Genomic DNA, 22081 nt, shown 5'->3' with positions numbered 1-22081 from the left:
ATCGGCCTCGGGATTCGATTGACACATACTGTATATTTGCTTGTGGACCGTACAGAGTAGTGTTCGTGCCAACCACGCCTAAACCCGGGCAAGAGTCAACAAAATTCTCGCTGGTGAAGTGCGTAGCGTTGTCCTTTATAAGCTCCTCTCAAAATCAAAAGCACAAAAACCATCGCTCAACGTTTCCTTGATCATCTTCGAATCACGTTTCCGCAGGTAATCCGCCTTACCCTCTTGAAAAATGATCAATTATGACACAAAGGGAATAGCTGTCATGGGTCTTCAGTATAGACCCGTCCCATGGTGGGTTACGTTTTCACAATGCAAACAGCTCACCACAGACTTCATGAAGCCAGCTGGTTTACATCTTTTGTCCTGTACAGATAGTTAAAGCGGGCAGAACTGCCAGGATTGACGGGCAGGAAAGCAGTATCTAGTCGTAATCGCGTTAAAGAAGTTGGAGTGTTCCGACATCCCGGTCATACCACCTTTTTCTTTATCACGACCATCGAAAATGCCGATGGCCTTTCATATGGTCTCACCCCTCCCGTACTTACTATCTCCTGCAGAGCTCCATCTAGCTGCGCTTTGTTGTGGAAGCTCAACGGTGTGGGCATGTACAAGAGTGGACGCTAATCTCTTTTCGCTATGTGGTGTTCCACCTTATTAAGAGCCCCTGGAGCTTGTTTGAACATGGTAGCAACAAGTAGACGTTTTGAAGTATGTGGTAAGTTTTCTTCGCTGGCACTGCAAATGACTGCAACATCGCACGCAAACCGTTTCATGGGTGGATCCTTTTACGGGATTTTATTTGAACCATGCGCGCCTAAAATACATACGCTACTCAGATGGATTTCCATTTTGATGGCTGGAATGTAAACTAGACCTATTGTGATGAATTGTTATTCTGTTTTAGGTATCGACGGGGGCGTGTACACATACTCCTGTATTGTTATTTCTGCAGTCATATATGTTGCTTCTGTGTTAGAAGCTCACAAAACATGGATTTGCCATTTCAGTGGCCGGGCTAAATATTTTGTAAGCAGATCTGCTTCTGCTTTGAGGGCGCTCTGAATGCGCTCATTGGTTGCACTGGCAGCCGAGAGGGTGATGTGGTCAGCGTGCATTCCAATGCAGAAAAGTGGGACCTGCCTGGGTGCTTGTATGCATGGTTGGAACACTGGGGTGGGCACAAAGGGACAACTGACTGTCCCCTGTTAGTGCCTTTAGCAACAGGTCATACGGGTAGCCCTCGTTTTTGCCTATACGCTTGACAGTGGTGCGGTTGGTCGGAAGCCCTCCAGAAAGTCGCAGACACTGCAAGCAGTGATGGTGGACGTTAGAGCGGCTATAATGTACGTGTGTTCTACCGTATCAAAGTCCTCTTGTAATTGAAGTTTATGCAGGGCTGTGGGGTCAACTTGCTTTGCCCTCGGCGTTTCTTAGTGAGAGAGAGAGAGATAGAGAGAGAGCTTTTCCTTGGACAGGAGGAATCCAGGCCAAACCGAGGAGGTGGAAGTAGAAAAATAGGCTGCTTGCGGCATGAAACTTTGTAAAAGGTGGCGATTTCTGATAGTGAGTCAGATGGGCCTCTTGTGAAGAGAGAAGGGGCCCTGTGAGGTCTAGTGTGACCATCTTTGAGCCGCGAGTCTGGATCTTGAACTTTGGAGCCGTTTTTGGCCGCGGTGGGTATTTTGTTCAAATGATGTGCTGGTTGGCCTCACCTAGGCGAATGTAATCAATGACTTTGCCAAAGCTGGACGTGGGGTATGCTGGCGGCTTGGCAATTAAGGATATTTAGAATGACCGCCATGGTTTAGGGCGAGTGCCAACTGAAAAATGGTGAGTGTATGGCTATGTTTATCTGGTGACTAATGTGCTTTGTAGCTTGCATAGCATTTTATTATTAACTGCACCTCGACCGCTGGCTGAGCTGTATGCGAAATTAGTCATACGATTTAGAGTTCCGCGTAAGGTATTTCCAATTATTGCGTTTTTTTTCATCGTCCTTCGAGTCTGTAAAATTACGCGTGCAATACCTGTGATATACGCCGATCTAGGTCAACGCATGAATTCGCATACTGCTTCGGAGGCTTTGTGGCTGATTACTTATGGTATGAGTGCTATTCATTCAATATTTGGGGTATGACGATAAAATATGGAAATATTAAGGTTTTATTATTATTGCTGAACTGTTGGGGTGGGCGATTACATGGTTGTGAAGGTACATCCCCTGGCAGGTTCTTTTATGATATAATCATTGGTGCTTGTATGCATGGTTGGAACACTGGGAGTAGCCACAGTGACAATAAATAGATTCGGTAGCTTGGGAACGGCACAAACAAGCATACATTTTCACAAAAAAATCCCGCCATCTCCACGAAGCCAATCATGATGAGAGGGGTGAAGCTAAAAAGCTTATCAGTAAAACCGTGAAACATTCGCCCACACATGACATAAAGACTCGACACGTCAAGCTTTCAACCTCTTCATTGACAAGCCCGTCGATGACGTCGACGTTTGTGGTGATTATGTATGGCCTGTTGGGGACGATGAGAATCTCAATGGCCAAGTTGGCGAATTCGGTGTGTGACATTTTAGCCACCTTGGCCGTCGCTTTCTGCAGAGCGTCTTGTGTCGCCTACCCCCGGAACGTGTCTTGAGCTCGCAGGTGACGTACGACAACCTCTTCTTCTTTCTCTCCTCCGTGTTGGGTAGCAATGAACGCGTTGAACGTTGTGACCTCTTCGGCCAATCTTTGGTTGGCCAATCCCTAGGGGGATCCTGCCACAACAATCATCGTTGTGCCGTGTACGGCCGGGACAGGGCCAGAGCAAGAGAAGCTTCGCCCTTCAAACACAATACACACTAGACCACAGAGTATCACACTAGAAGGGAAACACCTTAAACTTTCTGTCAAATGTACTAACACAGAGAAATATTACTTCTAATAAACATCCAAAGGACGAGGGGCTTCCTCGAGGGCATCGTGGGTTCTGGTGGTGATGCTAGGCGGGGCGTCGGGGGGCTACGATGAAGTCGTCACGCATGCCGGAACGTCGTAGGAAGACACACCATTACGACGGTCTGTTCGGCACACGTTAACGATCGAGCGCCCTGTAGCAGAGGGCAAGAGGCAACCATGAACTTCAAGTCACCCACGTGCCGGAGCTCGTCGCCTTGGAATCCAGTGGTGTAGCACGCCAACGTTGCTAGCCTCCACGAGTCAGTAGCCATGCCTCGGCCAATAAGAACGCGCCCGGTAGACCTCTGTCGAGCTCCGTTCCCAAGAACCCGATGAGCTTCATGTCTTCCACGTGGAGCTTGTGCTCCTCTAAACTGCCCCGTCCACTGCTGGCATTGTGCTACTTTCCAGACTGGCCTCGCCGGTTCCTTCTTTGTGGCGGCCTCCTATTGACCCACGTTAGCCCCTCGTGTGGCTTCCAACTTCTTTCTTCTCGGCGCAACCACACTATCAGCAATCCCCGCACGGTGTATTCGGGCCACGAATATTGTGTGGGGACATTCCCGCCCCGTTGTCATCGTCGTCGTAGAGACAACGGGAGCTACACCTCACAGTGGTGCAAAGTTTGGCTAGATTTGTTTGTTTTCTTTTGTCGCAGGTACTTCTGCGATATGTCACCGGAGGCATTTGTTGAGCTTCTTGCAGCGCAATCACGTTTTCGTGGTTTGGTATGCCAATTATACATTCTGGAGACGAGGGTCCACTCTTCGGGAAGGTATTTATGCCTGTATTTTTCCGATGCCTCTTTTAGCATTCCTAATAACACGTGTCTTACAGCTTTGTAAACCCGCTCACCATGGTGAGTCTTCGCATTTTTGTTCGTCTTGAATTTTGCGAAGTTTGTTGCTGTACCTTCTGTGGTTCTCCCCTATCGAAGCGATCTTTTGCTTCATGAAAAATATCTCCGACGAAATAATGTAATCGTCACTGCCCAAAACTTGCTTATTTTATGTCAGCTACCACTGGGTTATTTTTGCAGATAGCGTGAAATTTTGGAAGGTTCCCTTTGAATGATTGGGCCACCTCCAGTGGATGTATGGAGGTCGGATTGAGCAGTGGGCCCACACTTTATTCTTCTCCTGTAGCCCCCTCCATAACTGGTTTTGTTGAGTAACCCGATGATACGTGTGGAGGGTGTAAATGCATGTAGGCTCTGCAATGCAGATGCGCTGCATCGATATACCATTGAGGCAGGAATGAGAGCTGTGGAAGCTTTTGTAAATCAGCTGTGTAACATTTTGCTGCCTCTTTTATAACCAAAATATCCGGAATTTCAGATTGCAATTAGACATGCATTAGGGCGCACGTGTGTAATATTTACCCAAGAAAGGTCCACGGCCAAACCCATGAAGTGTTGGACTACCTGTGCACCGTCTTCAGGGGGCCTGGTGTACCTTCACAGCTGTCTTGATGACCTATTAGTGCTGTTGTAGTAGTCGTTATGTTAGTGAGCTCTGCTTTGGATACCTATGGTTCTCGCGCGTAGTGTCTTTCTTAGCCACAAATCTTTGACGCGGACGCGTATATTATGCTTTTTGTTCCAGGAGGGCTTGCTAGCACGTGCGCTTGTTGCAGATTCTTTAAGAATCGCGTAGTCTCGCCAGAGAGCCCTGGCGCCTGTGTTTAGTTTCCATGGGGGGACGAATTGTGGGTAAGTGCTTGCAAGAGTGAAGAAGAGGACTCTGTTGCTCGGCTGGAGATTTTTTACAGCGATCCAGGAACTGATTTCTTGCCTGGGTAGAGTAATATTACTAATAGCGAAGTTGACAGTAAAAGAAAAAAGAGGGAAGCGTGTGCTTTGTTTTTTTACCCTGCAGTGGCACGCTGCCTTGCAGTAGGAGTTCATTAGTTAGTAACCAACGCTCCGAACGTTCAGTTTTACTGCATGGGGTTTATATTACCCGTGCTGAAGTGAGTGATTTCTTGGCCAGTTGATCTGCGCTCATTTAAAAATATGTCGGGAATCAATAAGGGAGGCAGGGTATATTAAAGCGAGGAAGCAAGGTATTCATTGGGAAAAAACTTCGGCTGTTCAGCTGCTCGAGCAGCGAGATTTGGCGCTGGAAATGTTTATTTAGTATTGCTGTTTAGCTCAAATGCCTTTTTAAGGGATATGTAGGGCTTGCTATGTCCCTAAATTAGAGAGCAGGGTGCTGGAAGGCACACGTGTGCGCGTAATAGTTTGCCTCTGTGGATGGAAAAGTCAAAGGAAATTGGGAGGTCTATTTTATGGGTTTTTACACACTCTGCGCTAGAAGAGGCTGTAGCGGGATTTATCTCGTATTGGGAAGATGGTTGGTTTGTGCGGGGAGCTGTTCCATCCTCATACTGAAGGCATGGCGGTGTGTGGCTTTTGTTGCAGACGCCTTGACGGCGGGCAGTATGCCAGCAGCCTATCGGTAGCCTTAAAAATATGTAACAGTAACGTTATGCTTGATATGTATCAAGCAGTTTAAAACTAATATATGTAAAACTGAACTTGAGATGTAATATTCAATACATCCCTCTATTCCAAGCTGGCTTATGACGATGTTAAGATCCCCATGAAGCTAACACCAAATTTCCAAATTTCTGTTTGGCTGCCACATCAACAAACCCGCCCACAATTCAACAAGTATTTCAAAAGGATGGGCCATGAAAACAGCTGCCATAACAATATCAAGGTCTGTTGACATCTACAAATTGGGTGGTGGTTTAGGTAGGCGAACCCAACGGTCTCCAATACTCTTGCAGGCCAATACCAAGTTATGACAGCAGCAGCCGTTAGTAGCTCACACTTAGTTCCAGATTTTTTGTAACGGGAAGGCAAATTTCCTTCCATTGTATATGGTCTTTGAACCCAACGGGAAATATTGCATGGGCCGTATCCTAACCTAACAGAATAATATTGTGCTGGTATAGAACCCTCTCTCCACATTTCAAAACGAGAACATCCTCACACGAGTAATCAATTCTGTCAATTGAGAAAAACGTTCACAATTGGGTGGCCTGGGCGGTTTTACGGAGACGAGGAAAGCATATAGTGACAGTTCGCTGGATACAAATATAGTATTCTTTGATAGCTCGTATAATGGCTTCTGTTGCTCGCAGGTAGCACGCAGAAGGGCCAATAACACAACGACAGAAAAAAGCGAGTTATTAGCTAAAGAATACTTGTTTGCCCAGATTGCACTAAAACAGTGTTTACAGAATCCAATACGGCCAAGTATGCCACTCCGGCAACTATCTCAGCTATTCTAGCAGAATAAGGGTGTCCAAAGTGAATGCACTTAACCTTCACATTTGAAATATCTGTAGCAAATTTGTAGTGAGGCTGTCTATTGGAATATGAGAATAGTATTACAAAGACAGCCACAAGGAGATGCATACAGTCAATTTCAGTTTTGTTAGATGTCGTGGGTGCTTATGAACACAAACGCACATGGGCGGCGGGGTAAAATTAGTCTCAACCGTCTGGTTTTACCTTTGAAGTCCGGTTGTGGTACCCCGAGCTTTAATAACAGTGTTGTGTGCTTGCGACGTTCTGAGTCGCAACGCAAGGCTATCTACAACGATCAGATAAGCCTAGCAACGTGATTGCCCAGATCGCACAATAAGTAGAAGTCGGAGAAGAAAATGTGACAAGAGATCCATAATGATTAAAAACACACGTAATCTCAGCAGGTGCAGCGCTGAATGTTATGATTACCCTCGTTCAGAGAAGCAATAGCGGTGTATCCAGAGTGCAATGCTGGCCACTACAACAGCGCCATATTTGTCCAGATATTAGGGAGTAATGCTTTCGGATTTACTTCAATTTCAGCTGTGCTTAGGTGTACTCGTTATTTGTGGCAATGCCCCCATCTGTCGAACATGCAGTTTCAACTGTTTCGAAAACCTTGTTGTTTAAGACCTTATGCGCAAGCCACTACTTTGTGTGTTCGTGCTAGTTGGAAAATGTATAAATAGGAGATTACTGCTCTGTTCCAAGATTCTAAAATGTTTCAAAAGTTTAATAACCGTCCCGTCGTTATTTGAGTGAGTCAAAGAGCAGAACAAGTAATTCCGCATTGATTATGTTAACCCGGTTACTATGCTTATTAGTACCAGCGTGCAGCTTCAGCCATGATTTGACGAGCGGAAACCTTCCGTTTCGGCGCAATATACGTTTCGTCTTGATCGTCATCCTCATTATCGTCATGAGCCCGTCTATACGCACTGTAGGGCAACGGACACGAAAAAAATCTCCAATTGTTCCGGTCCTGTGGTAACTGCGTGCAATCTATCCCCGAGGCCTCCCTGATTTGATCTCATAACTAACTTTCTGCCACCCCCGGCCACGCTTGCCTTCCCGAGGCATCCACTCTGTTACCCGTAATGTCCCAAGGTTCTCTTCCCTTCTTAGTGCATGCCTGCCCACACCCATTTCCTCTTCTTATATTTCTAGTAATGTCTTTAACACGCGTTTTCTACCTGGCCCACTCCGCTCTCTTCTTGTTCGGTACTGTTACACCTATCATTTTCCGTTCCATTTTCGCTGAGGCGTCCTCAATTTAAGTTGAACTTCCTTATTGAGCCTCCAAGTTCCTGCCCCGTAGGTGAGTAGCGGTAAGATGCAACTGTTATACACCTTCCTCTTGATAGGCTGTCATTCATTATCTGACAATGTGGGCCGAATCTGACAATGTTTGGCAATGTCTGACTTTATCTGACAAGGTCTGACATTGTCTGACAGTGTCTGACATTAGGACAACACAATATCCGACAACTCTTCCCGCATTCTTCTTCTTCTTCTAATTACCTCTTCCTTATAATCCGGCATCGGGGTAACTATTTCACCTAAGTAGATACATTGGCTCCCCACTTCCACTGCCTCGCTTCCTATCTCAAACCGTTGTGCTCTCCTGAGGATATTGAGCAGTACTTTATATTTCGGTATAGTAATTTTCAGGCCGAATATATTATTCTGCTTATCCGGTGCGGTAATCATGCTTTGTAATCCCCCCCCCCTCAAGTTTCTCAGCGAGGCAACGCCATCAGTAAGTCTGAGATTAGAGAGTATTCGGCATTAGGTCTTACGCCCACGTCTTCCCAACCCAAGGCTCGGAGTGTCTCTTCTAAACATGCTGTCAACAACATTGGAACGATTGTGTCTTCTTTTCTGGCTCACTTTCCTGCAAGTACTTCACTGCTCTCCGTATGGAGGACAATGGCAGCTTTGGACCCCATGTAGATATCCTCCAGTATTTTGATGTAATGCTCGTCTCCACCCTGCTTCCACAATGCCTGGACGGCTGCTGAAGTTCCCACCGAGTGAAATGGTTTCTTATAATCTACGCAGGGTATGTACAGGGGGTGAGTATATATCGTGCGTTTGTCTATGAACTGATTCATGGTGTGACTATGGTGTACTGTTGAACAGCCTTTACGAAATCCTGCTTGTTCAATCCCACTGAAAGGCGGGCTATTTGGTTACAGTGCATAGCTATAACTTTTGCGCACAAAAAACGAAGACTAAACGAAGCAACGAAGACCAGCGCAGTCTGCGCTGGTCTGCGTGTCTTTGTTTTGTCCTCGTTTTTTGTACGCAAAAGTTATAGCTTGTTCGATCCCTTGAATGAAATTTAAGTTGGCGAAAATTCTGTCAGGAATTAGCTTTGTAAGTTCCGCTTAGATGACGGACAGTGACCTGATCGGACAGTAATATTTCTAGTCCTTTACGTCCCCTCTCCTATGAATTAGAATGATGACCGCGTTCTTTCAAGCTTCCGGTACACTTGCGATCATTAGGCATTGCGTATACAATTTTGCCACTTTTTTTAGTACAATTTGCACGCAATGCATCATGAAGTCTGCTGTTATCTGACCTTCACCCGGTGCTTTGCGCCCTTTTTTTTCTTTCAAATCCTTCACTTGTTTCGTTGTTACTGGTCGGATATTTACCCCATCTGAAATACTTCTTCGTTCCGTATTATCCTGGAAGTGACGGCTACAATACAATATCTCTATAGAATTCCTCGGCTACAAGAACTATTTTATGCACATTTGTGATGACATTGCCTTGCTGGTCTTTCAGTGCATACATTTGAATTTTTGCGTATGCCTCATCGCCTGTTCCCTGCTTTCAGCTGCCTCAATTCTTCGCAGCACCCTCCATTCTCTCCGCATTGTACTTCTGTATGGCATCTGTCTTACGCCTATTCATTAACTTCCAAAGTACCGCTAGTTACATTCTGTCAGTTGGGATTTATAATTGTATTTTTCTATAATAATCGTTTTTCGTTTTCTAGCCACTTACAGTGTGAGATCTTTTTAAGCGCTTTTATAACACCAGCTGCTCCCTCAAATTCAGAGATGTCTCCAGGATTGTGCATCATATTAGCAAAGGACGTACACATAATTTTACAGACTTGCCGGTGACAAATGTTCTACGCGTGTCGGTTATTTTGATGATGTCATAGTTGTTTCTTCGATATGTTGAAGTAATATTTGCCGCCCTGTCCCGTAAATCACTGTTCCTGGAAAAACTTTGGTTCAGCTAAACTGGAAAACCCTTTACGAATCCTATTCGCCCTTCATCGCCTTTGACAACAATTTACCACAGACAAGGACAGCCTAGCTGATGTGTAGCATGAATACATAAGGTACAGATCTTCTCCTACAACGTTCACAAGATTCTCTTACACGCATTCGCTAAAAAAGGTCGACATATATGTCGGGCAGGCTTTGTACAAAAAGACAGATAGCAAGTACTTGCATTCTCGTGGTTTTAGTTTGTAAATACCATACACTGATAATTCATATTTACGCAAATAATTTTCTCAAAATGAGAAAGATGAAGTATTCTACCTGGAAAACAAATATTCATTGATCAGCTGACAGTTTTATTAGCGATTCAGGGAATAATATGTCGTTGCATGCAAGAATATACTGTACGTTGTTTAAAAAAAAACACGCGACTAAATTATATGTTCTCCTCCCCGTGAGAAACGCTCTCCATCATATATTTGCTTAGATCACCACTAGTCTCGTAAAAAATGTTGAATTGATTGTTTTTGTTTCCTTCAAACCACCAGTCCATCAGAAAGTGTGCTTTACGATTATTACAGCACTAAACTGCGGCATTATCTGGGAAGTTTGTATAATGGGAGAGAAAACAGTCGTCATTATTTCGCACATAATTACAAAGGTTTAGAAACACTGCACAAAGAGAAGGCACCAAAGCACACGTTGTGTCACCTTCGTGTTTTCGTCCTTGTAAATTTGCGGCACTTTTCAACATTTATTATTATTTTACGGCACGTTTAATATTTTAGAAACTTTTAAGCTGTTTACAAGGTTACAAAAACCAGCAAAAAAAGTCGCCTGGATTTTTTTCTGGTGTTTCTATCATACAAAATGTGCCACCTGGTCAAGAAAGGTAGTATAAAAAGTAAATTCCTTAAGTTAGCAAACACCTCATGATTATCATCAACCAATCAACGTACCTTGAAGGGCCTCTACAGTAAGCGAGAACGGCTGGAAAGAGCCAAGCTAGAGGCTTTCGCCAATGGAGTCCTGGAAATAGGATTCCACCATTAACTCCAGCCCCTCCCGTTCTACCTTGGTTGAGAATAAAGCTTACTACTCGCACTAATACTATTACAAAGGCCTGTCCCACGGATCTCCAATTATCCCACTCCTGTTCTAAGCGCGACCAATTTATCCCCGCAAGCGTCTTGATCTCATCTGCCCGTCTAACTTTCTTTCGCTTCCTTCCACGCTTACCTTCTCTAGAGATCCACTCTGTTACCATGATTGACCAACGCATATCATTCCTTCGCATTACATGCCATGCCCTGGTCTATTTCTTCTGTGTAATTGCTACTAATATGTCCCCAACACGTATTTGCTCCCTGACCCACTTCGAATTCTTCTCCCTTAATGTTGCCCCTATCATCTTCCGTTCCATTGCTCGGTGATAGAGAGAGAGTGAGATAAAAATCTAAAGCGACCTATGTCCGGGCAGCCGAAAATTGGGCTCGGGTGGGCCTGGATTGCGCTTAGGCGGAACTTCCGCACGTGTCAGGGCGTGCACAATGTGCCGGGAAAGGTGAGGCCAAAGGATGGGGCGATGATCACGCAGAAGAGCGGCCAGCTTTTCCATGAGTACGGAATGTGAGATGTAAAAGGTGTGGATGAACAAAGTCAGGGTATCGCCTGGCACGAGGAAAAGTCCAGTAAGCGTGCTTAACGTCGGGATAAGCACCACACATCTGGCAGTTGGCGTGCCATCTCGGGTCATGATATAGTGAAGAACGAGGTCACAAGGGAGGGAGAGAGTCTAAGCCTGGCGGATGTGTCTTCGCAGCGTGTACGGTTGGATGTGGGAGGAGGACGATTCCGGCAGGAACTGCGAATGTCCTTCAGCTGTTACCTCCGGGCCTTGCGATGGGCGGCGCGTTCTTCCTTAGGGCTGTGGTCCTGGGTCAGGGTTGAGGGTCACTCGGGTTTCGATTCGGACGATCAAAGGCTGGAGCCGTTTAATTCCGTACAATTCCCTGGTGTCCGGGGACACATTCTAGAGATACGTGCAGGTGACTGTGTGCTGCCGTGTAGCATGTCAGTTCATGATGAATGCACGCAGGTATGGAGTTAGTTGCGAATTCTCTGAGGGCGCATTGACTATCCGTGCGGATGGTAATTTGGCCAGTTGAATGCGTTTGCAGCATGATCCAATGGTCAATGGCTTGAATTTCAGCAGCTGTAGAAGAATGTACATTACAGTGTTGACGGATGGTGCCTTCACGTGGACCTTCCGAGATAGTTGTGGCTATGTTTACGGTAAATGCGGCGTCTGTGTAATATGTGTCTTGTGATTGGCTGGAAAGATGGGGGTTCTACTTCGCCCATTGCTAGAGTAAAGATGGGTTTATGTGACGCTGGAAGGGTTTGACCAATATTCTAGGAATTGTGTCCCATGGTGGAGGTTCTATTGGTAGAAGATATTAGTGAGGTGTCGCAAACCCTATATCAGCCAGGATGATGCGACCTTGGGTAGACGTTTTTAGCCTGTGCTGTTGGGCAGCAATGTAGGCGGCCACTTTATCCTCAAGAGTATTGTGGAGGGCCGGGTCGGCAAGGAAATAGTTTGGGGCATAGATGGACACACCGAGGTCCGTTCGTAAGCATTTCCCGATGGCGAGCTCTAATTGGTTGGTTTGAGTTTTCGTGAGCTTGAGGTTGGGAAGGGCGTACAAAACTCTGGAACAGATAGTCGCTTCTACTATCTTGCGCAGCTCGTGTTCTTTTAGGCCTGTTTTGTGGCCGGTGATTCGACGAAGCATGTTATTGTAAAAATTGATCTGATTGATAATACTTTAGTCCATACTGTGCTCTTCCCATCTTGTTGCCATATAAAGTCGAGGATGCGGATGTGGGGTCGTCGGGGAATTGGGTGGCCAATGACAGTGAGGCTGACGAGGGAACGATAGATGTCTGTTTATTACTCTGATTAAGAACAACGACGTATACTGAATTTTCTGGGGAGAATTCCAAGCCCTCGGATTATGCATGAGCTTCAATATTATCCAAGCCATCCCGGAGGGTACGCCCCTGGCCACCCGGACGGCCTTTCAACGGCGTTTTCAGTAAATTTTGTTTTTTGTAATAGTGGCTAATTTTTCGAATACGGTGAGTCGTGGCGATTTTGTACACACATACCAGACGTATGGAGAAATGTTCACAGTTTCAGTCTCCTTGGGAAAGTCTATCCGCTCCATTTACAGAAATTGTCATGCACATAGAAACTGGGGCTTTCTCCTGCAGCGCACCCCCGTCAAGCTGCTACCCCTGCTGATCCTTCAAGTGCACACACAGGAAGTGTACCTTCCAGAGTTGTAGCAAGACAGAGAACAGGTCCACGTACGGTACTCCGTACATCGGCTCATGCGGAGAAACAATTTTACCGCCTCCGCGCAGGAGCCGTAGACATAGCTCCGGTTTTCTAGACCGGTTTCCGGCGTGTTATCTCTCACTTTTACCTGAAGCAAATTCGCCACGCAACCCTTTGCTCCTACCGAGTCGGGTATCGAGACCCGCGCATTGGACACGTGCATGTTACAATTGGTAGTCGGGTGCAAGATGAATGTTAGTGTCGTACGGTGCCAGGAAGCAGCAGCAGCACCTTCCAAATGGGGCCGAAGAGCAAAAAAAAATTGTTTTGGACTATAAAATAGCGTGCTCAACCGAACCGCTGTTGCTGACGGAACAACACAAAGCACAAAAAAGGGCCCATGCGCCATGCCTTTGTTAAGCAGAGCAACAGGAAAGCCGCAGCTGGCTGACATACCCCAGGCTGACCGTAGGAGCGAGTGGTATATTTTTTTAGCTCAGAGGGCGCCGTCGCCACGCGCGTCGTTATTACTAATCCTATCCACTGTCACTTAGATACAGCGTCCTGAAATGCACATCTTCTGCGCGGAGCTCAACTACACCCGTCAAATCTGGGTGGGGCCGGAAAGCAGGCATAATAAATAAATTCTGTTTTTGAGTCTTGAGCACCTTGTTGTAGTAATATTAACTGACATAACCGTTCTTGGTAGTATTGCTTTCAAACCCGCTTACCTCACATGCAATATGGATAAAAAATGAACTAGAATTGGTAGTTGTCGTGCGGCGTGGCTCAAAAACTTCGACCGTGTAAACAATAGGTAAAAAACCGCGTGCTTGAGCATGACGTCGCCTAGTTACAGAATTGTTGTAGTTTACCATTCTTTTGTATTTAATAGAGTTGTCCGAAGCGAATTTGATGTCGGCGTTACCGATACTCCTGACAAAAAAAGGCCCGACGTTTTTGTGTCACGTCCACGCTGCAGCGACCATCAATTTAGTACGGAATGTAGTCTTTTCCCGTTTGTGGAAACAATAGCAGACATGGTACAAATAAAATAGGCGAAGCGAATATCTTTGAATGTATAAGCATAAACAAATACAAGGAAAAAGCCATTGCTCCAATTCGAACAATTGGGACTGAATAACCGTTGTCATTGTTCTTCAGTCATGTTTCGTTTCCCTTTTTTTCAACGGCGCACAGTAAAGACACTTACAAAAGAATAAAGCATGACCTTTTCCACGAGTACCTTTTTCGCAGTAGAACATCTGAGCGTGTAGGTGAATATTTAACGCAACGTGAGTGTCGTGTCGTGCATAGTAGGATCCCGGGTTACTTTGTGAAATTTTGGTGCTTGCACTTGATACGGTGAAAAGGTGCTCAGCTTGGTGTGCCACAGAATTCCCGACTTGAAAGCCTAGTTAACTATGAGAACAACATTTAAATCGCTTTGTACCGGAAGAGCTGGAGTGCGAATAGATTATAACGAGGGTGTCCAAGTTTATGGTGCACAATTCATGTGGCGTAGTAAAGCGTGCGATTAACTTCGGCGCCGTTTTATTCGTTAGAGTAAAAGAGGGGTTCTCACTCTTCTCATTAAACAACATTACTATATGATTTTTTTGCTTCAGTTTGTCGGCGTTGTTTTTTGTTGCGAGGATGTATCAGCGTATGCGGTTGTTAAAGCCTCCAAGGCTACCACGGCGGCTTGCCTTCTTGCAATAGTCGTTCAATAGCCGTGCATTGCAATAGTATACGGTGTAATGAATGGTTCCAGGACTGGCGTGAAAGTAACGAGTCAGTGACCAGTGCGTGCGCGAGTAAACGTTGCTTTATCTATAAGAGGCAACCAGAAGCAGAAGATCGTTAGCGGCAGGAAACAAGAACACGAAACTAAAGTTACAGGCGTTGAAGATGCACAGGCAAAGGTGAAACTGTTCCCGATAGAGGCAAAAATGTCCTACTGGGTTTAGTCGCAGCCCCGGGTTGTCGACGTCACGACATGGGCGGGATCGACGGAGACGTCACGGCGTAGCTGACTCAATGCCCGGCTGTACGCCACGTCGGATCCCGGTACAGGACAGGGGACCGGTATCGTCGTAGCAGTGGCAGCGTAGCAGCGGGTGCGCACCGAAGGTTTCACCTCCGGGTGAACACAGACCCGCGCTCTCTCGCCCGGCACGTCACCAACCCCAAGCACGGGATGAGCAGTGGACGGCTGTCGGGAACAGCAGTGGTTGCGCTCAGGGTTTTATCCGAAACGATCACAGGACCGCGCTCTCAAGCCAAGCGCGTCACAGGCGTCCCCTGGTCACCGGCCTGATTCGATATTTTTGCACGCACCCGTTGCAGAAGCGCGCTCGGGCTCTTCTTCCTCGTTGTCCACCGGCACTACATCACATACAGTATACCTGCAGCAGCCCGAAACGCAGAGTGTTGATTCTGCTGTGTAGTTTGAATGAGCGTAATAAAGAACCTTATAGCTGCTCTTTAAGAAACCTCGATGTAAAGTATGCCCACACATGACCACTACACAGCGTGCCACCAGCACGGCTTCAGACTACTGCGTAAATATAAAGAGTAACTTTAACTGTGACTCTGCCAATGTTGTATACCTTCTAGAGCGCGCTGTTTGTAGGCAGCAATGTATCGGCCAAACTGAAACGTCCTTCTTGAATGCGACTCAACAATCTCCGCTCTCAAGCAAAACGTTGCCCTTATTTGACGATGTCAATGCATGTTAACGGTCCCGGTCATGCATTTGAACATCTTAAAGCAACAATTTTAGAATCCGCTTTAAAAACCGACCACGACCGCGAGGTTAGGCAATTTTATCTCATTTATAAGCTTTGGTCAGCGGCGCTTGGTAATATTGAAAGCTACGGAAAATAACGTGCTTATCGCTCTATTAAAATTCGCGAATTAATCATTTCTATCACATTCTCCGTTATTCCTATCATTGAGTTTCCCATCAGAATTCGCCGAAACTCCCCAAATACAGCAACTTTCTTAGCCTAATGCAACTCGACGATGTGATTTGTCCTTGGGAAGAGGGCCGCGTTTCCCTCGCCACTTAGAAACAATTACCCGTGTGTGATTTATCGACCTTAACTATTTTCTGTTGAGTTGTTAGCACTTGTGCAATGCTCTTTTGTGTGCTTTATCTTTTATCTTCCATCGCTGGGGGCGCACCCAAAACACATTCTTCCTTCATGCCTGTATGGATCCGTCCGAACCAGCCTCCGCACCCACTGAATACCTTATTGTGTACTTTTCCCTTCTTTTTGAAACCGCAATTGTCCAGGCTTACACCTGTCTGAACTTGCAGCCCATGCCAGGTACGTTGCCCCGTCGTGGAGCAACCTTGACAGCTGCCTTGTAAATACGACCCCTTCCTCTCTCTCTCCCTCCCTCCTTTCTATCTTTTTTGTAATATTGTAACATAGCCTTAGGCTAACTGCATGCATCCTCTCCGTTTGCAAAAAATATTCCGATCCTTTTCAGTTTTCTGCAAATCCATATACGAAGTGTGTTCTAAATGTTTCTGACAGCTAAATCACGTACCGGTACTCTGATTATAGCAAGTCCCGTTGCCACTACCTGAGTAAACCTTCTGTTTTATTGTTCTTGCTGTGTATCCGACTCTTTACTTACACTATTTTTGTACGCTTTGTGACTTTTCTCTCTCTCTCTCTCTCTCTCTTTATATATATATATATATATATATATATATATATATATATATATATATATATATATATATATATATATATATATATATAAATTTATGTATGTATGTCTGTGTGCATAAAGGAAAGCCTGGTTGCAATCAACCTCTGTGTAATGAGTTCCTCAGTTTTACAAAGTTTTCAATTCCGTATTGCCTACTCCATTGACGGCAATGTATTTTCGACCTCTAAGTAAGTAAGAAGAAAACGCGGCGCAAACTCGACGTGAACGAAGGAGAGAAAATACGCCAGATACAGGCGCCAACCTCCAACTGTTTATTCAAATCGAATCACACTAATTTATACATGTCTAATCTATACGGAACTTGCAACAGAAATAACAACCAACGTATAATCAAGCTAACAAGTGTAGATGGTGGTGAAAATTGCTAGAATGAACAAGAACAACTTTGCTGATATTATGACCACATATCTACTCCAACCTCAAGAGAACAATCAAGGCGGTCCTAACGCGCGTGCGTGCATTCAAGGAGCGCACCAATCCGCAAAGAAGGAAGTACAACTGCACGTGCCACACTACACGCTGTGTTTTAAGAATGACATTTTTTTTGTCACTTAACGCTAGCGACGGTTTGCGGACGCATGTGTCGTCTGCACGTTTTTATAAAAAAACGCCTCAGTAACCTCCCTTTTTGTTTTGTTTTTGCTCTCCCCAGAAAGCTCGTCTTATCCAGGAGTGGTTCAGACCCACAGCGCTTGCAGTGGTCTGCGATGTTCCCGCCCACGTTGCTGCTGACTGACAACCTTTGCGCTCTCGTAAGTTCATTTTCCAGTTTGTTCAATATACACCATTTTGCGCTTTAGGGGTTACTGTATCTTACGTTTTTCACACGCTCAGTGTAGATCACAGCGCACTTCTTTGAGCATGTCTCCGGTAGCTTATTGGCCATCATAGGGCAAACTTTTGCCACCTTGACCGGGGCAGAGATCACAAGACGCACGTTATACCTGGCTGCGACCTTTTTGATATTGTGCGAAAGCCTGCGTATGTACGGTATTACGGCCGTTTTCATTTCTTCGTTCTGCTACTGCGTTTTGTAGCGTGTTCAATCCTCTGTAGGATGCTTTCACACACATTTGTCGTAAAGATGGAAGGACTTCGGGCGGCTTCCAAGCGGCTTATCTGATTGCTAAAACTTGCAATCAGATTATGCTCCCAGGATTTTGTTACAGCCGAGTAAAGGCATACGGTAGCTATTCTTATATTTGTCAGCTTGAAATGTGCGCTGTTATAAGGAAGAAGACTTTTTTTGGTTCACCGGTTGAACATCCAACAGGTGTGGTCCTTGCCGAAGCTGAGTTTTAGGTCCAAAATTGAAATAAATTCTCTTGCGGCACCCCTCAGGCGAGATGTATTCAGCAAGATTCATATAAAAAGGTTAACCTGAACACCTTTTCTGAGACTCGGCTATCTCCCTTACAAGTGGTGGAGGGCAGGGGTTTCTATTCCACCCAGGAGCTTCGCCACCGGATGCTGTCAACAATGGTCCACGAGCCAAGACGGTGTCCCGCTGCGGCGTCGGGCGCTGCCGTGATCTGGTCTGGCTCGTTCCGACAGTGGGACCCTGCCATGTTTAGCGGCCTGGATAAGTGATGTGGAAGACTGGCGGTTATCCTACGAACGCGTGAGTACACACAATCGATCAGTGGGACGATAAACACAAACTGTTTCACGTGGGCTTCGATCTTACCGAACTAGCCAAGCTGTGGTATGGAAATGATGCACATAGCATTACTACCTGGTCTGAGTTCACAGCCACTTTGCTGGAGCATTCGGCCGCCCAAGCAAGATCCGCGCCGAGCACCCATTGCGTGTGCGAGGCCAGCGAGCTGGTGAGAAGTTTACCAGCTATATTGAAGCCGTGATTGACTTTGGTAAGCGATCGACCCTTTGATGATTGAAGCCGAAGGGGTCCAGCATATATTAAAAGGAGCTGACGATGACGCATTCCAAATGCTTCCGAACAAGGACCCCGAGACGATTTCTGACGTGAATGTGTGCCAGAGCTATCACGAGTTGCGAAGACAGCGAGCGCTCAACAGACAAGCTTGTGTTAAGGCCGAGCCTCTGTCTAGTTTGCCTCGACATATGGAGACAATCCGGGGCTTTTCGGAAGAATAAAGGTTTAATTCAGGAAGAAGTTACCCACGAAGTCTCCCTTCTTCAGTGTTGCACGAAGCCGTCATGTACTCAGGCACGTTATACGGGAAGAGGTAGCTGAGGCGCTACCAACTCCTCAGCATCATGTGCCGGTTGCTGCACCCCTCGAATACGCCATAGCCATGACAACGCCCTCTCTGCGACCAGATCAATTGTCGCACCGGACAATGACGGAGCAGCCAGCACACTCTCCTTGGCCTGTAGTACCCAGCACCTTTACAACTTGTAAGGGAGATAGCCGAGGCTCGCGTAGATGGTTCAGGTGATTTATTTACAGGCGTGAGGTCAGACGAGCGTAGATTTGAGCGTCCAAATGGTGGCCAATCTTAAGCGCAAAAGCGCCTTCTGCGGTGCTTCTTCTTCCGCTAACACCGACGTCGGTGCATACACTCATGGGTAGATTGGACTAGTTGTGCACATGGCACTTACCCTGATGATATCATGAGCCCATTATATATATATATATATATATATATATATATATATATATATATAATATATATATATATATATATATATATATATATATATATATATATATATATATTTAAGTAACGAATCAGAAAATGGGAAATGAGGGGCTCCGTAAAATAGGACAGAAAATCAGGGTTGGCAAGCAAGAAAACCTCGGAAAGCAAAGGGGAGCTTGCGGTGGGTCATAGAAACAAATCAAGAATTTTTTGAGTCAGACTGTGGTGAAAACATGCCCGCCGGGTGGGCATTTTTCAACGCTTTCGTTCTGACTCAAAAGATTCGTCATCTGTTTCTATGACCCACCACAACCTCCCCCTTCCTTTCCGAGGTTTTCTTGACTGCCAACCCTTACTTATATATATATATATATATATATATATATATATATATATATATATATATATATAATCCAGGGAGTAGTAGAACTTTGAAGATGGTAGAGAACACAAGAGAAGAAAAACTTCGAACAAGGTAAAAGCACGATTGTGGCCTACGTTTCAGCAAAGAGAACTTGCTTTCCTCAGGGCCTTTTCCTCAGGCCCTGAGGAAAGCAAGTCCTCTTTGCTGAAACGTAGGCCACAATCGTGCTTTTACCTTGTTCGAAGTTTTTCTTTTCTTGTATATATATATATATATATATATATATATATATATATATATATATATATATATATATATATATATATAGGTATATATATATATATGTGTGTGTGTGTGTGTGTGTGTATAGCAAATCAGAATAGTAAGATATGAGGGGCTCGTTGAATAAAGACAGAAATAAGGGTTGGCAGTCAAGAAAACCTCGGAAAGCAGAGGGGAGAATGCGGTAGGTCATAGAAACAGATGAAGATGTTTTCGACACAGAAAAAAAGTGGTGAAAAACTACCACCTCCCCTCGCGGGAACCCCTGTGTGGATACGACGCATACGCGGTTCATGTTGCGGCGTTGCACAGCGGAGGAACGGCGCTGGAACGATGGAGCGGAATGATGTAGGCACCGCGTTTTATAGCGCGCGTAACGGTGAGGGAACGCTCCGGCGCCAGTGCGTCTGCCGCGGCTATGACGCAAAACAATCCAACACAAACCACTTTAATCCAATCCAATCCAATCCAATCCAATTCAAGCCAAGCCAAGCCAAGCCAGGGCAAGCCAATGCCCCTCGCGAGAGAGTGTTCGCTATCAGAGAGGAGAGGGGGTGAGCGGTGGAGAGCGCAGCTGGCGCTCTCCGCCAGTTGGTGAATTTAGGTTTTTTGTTGCTGCTCTTCCGCTTATGTAAAAAAAGGATTTACAAACCAGACTGGCGAATGCGTCGTGAATGGCGATAAAAAGCGGGTCAGTGTGTGCGCAGGCATTACAGGGAGCATACATTTTGTGGGCACAACAGCAGAGAATCTCAAATCTTTTTAATTGCCTCGTGCATTTTTTTTCACTCTTAAATAGAATGAGGCTTCGACGACAGTGGTTCGCTCATAATGCCCAGCAAGTGTAGGTGAAGCCAAGCCACTTGAGAGCTGCTGTGGATATTTTGTTTTTATTGGGAGTGTCTTCTCTTTATATTACCTTTCCTCGGAGGGAATGTATTGATTGCTTTTTAGTCAGGCATATTGCCGGACTGCAAGCGCAACTCTTAAAACCACCGCCTTTTTTTTGCAAATACTTTTCTTTCTTATTACTCCGACGAAATTTGTTTTTGGGGTTTAATGGGCCCGAAATAACCGCGCTATATAAAAGGCTACATCACCATCTGCTTGTAAGTATTTTAACAATGATAATAAAATACGGAACATAGGTAAAATTTGAAAATATAAATATTCACTGTGAATTAATTTTTTTTCGTTTATTTGCTCAGATTGTTCGCCGGTGAGGCCTATACAGGGTGGGTTACAGAATCCTTGTATTAACATAGAAGCATAAAATCACTTACGTAATTCCGTACGCCTAAATTTGTTCACAAATTGCGCACACAAATAATGCAGGAATAATTCAATTAAATACAGACTTTAGATACAAATACTATAATGACAAACTGCACCCACATGTACGCAAACATGCATTCAAACTCTTAACAACAATAAATTGCTTTGTACTTGGGACTGCATGTTTGCTATTCTCAAATTCCAAACAGTTCTAGTTTCGACGACAGATTCTGTTATTGCGTTACTTTAATGTATTGTGCGTGTAAAAAATGAACATGCATGTGCTGATCGTAATCTCTAAACGCGGCTTTTTGCACCTCGGATGTCTCGGATTTTTTTTCCTTCGAATAAGGTTTTGTGTAATTGTAGTTTTGAAGGCAATTTGGGTGAGTGAAAAGAAAAACTTGAGTCCCGCATCAATACGGCGATCTGCTAGGTGTGGCAACATAGAGTTTCCTACTATATACACTGGGGAGGAATCTGGCGCTAGGGTATATGTAGCTCATATCAAGGCCGTCTTTGTCGTCATGGGCCGCCTTTATATCGTACGCTGACGTTAGTTTTGTCATTGGCTTCAATTGAAGCGTATTAGTGGCTGTATATTTGAACACAGTATCACACCAACGCAAGGAATGGTATGTTATTATATAAGCGGGAAATAGAACAGGTTGATTTTTAAACTAAGGGAAGAAGAAGTTGTCACGATTTAGACCCGCGTTCGTGAACCTGGGAGGGTAGGGATACCCTCCAGCCGAGAGACGACATACAGCGTGCTGGTGGTGACGGTGACTGACCCCCGAGCAGCCGTGCTCGGCGGTGTTTATTGCCCGGCCACACAATGTTGCCCACCGAGCCTGGTGGGGCCACTGAACATAGCGGCCAACAAATATCAGCGATGGAGGGCG

General features: G+C 45.4%; 1 long non-coding RNA gene across 2 annotated transcripts in view; it reads left to right on the top strand.

The window, feature by feature from the left end:
• LOC144141394 (uncharacterized) overlaps positions 1-22081 on the top strand; it is a 68257-nt gene that overhangs the window by 5251 nt on the left and 40925 nt on the right. For both annotated transcript variants that reach the window (XR_013316578.1, XR_013316579.1), the window contains 2 exons: positions 17281-17380; positions 18062-18249. This is a non-coding gene — a long non-coding RNA (uncharacterized LOC144141394). The remainder of the gene's footprint in view (positions 1-17280; positions 17381-18061; positions 18250-22081) is intronic.

This window comes from Haemaphysalis longicornis, unplaced genomic scaffold, assembly GCF_048455015.1.
Source record: "Haemaphysalis longicornis isolate Haplotype H1 unplaced genomic scaffold, Haemaphysalis longicornis Haplotype H1 scaffold_6, whole genome shotgun sequence".
NCBI classification, from domain to species: Eukaryota; Metazoa; Arthropoda; class Arachnida; order Ixodida; family Ixodidae; genus Haemaphysalis; species Haemaphysalis longicornis.
Note: the sequence above shows the minus strand (reverse complement) of the source record. Positions and strands in the feature narration are given on the sequence as shown.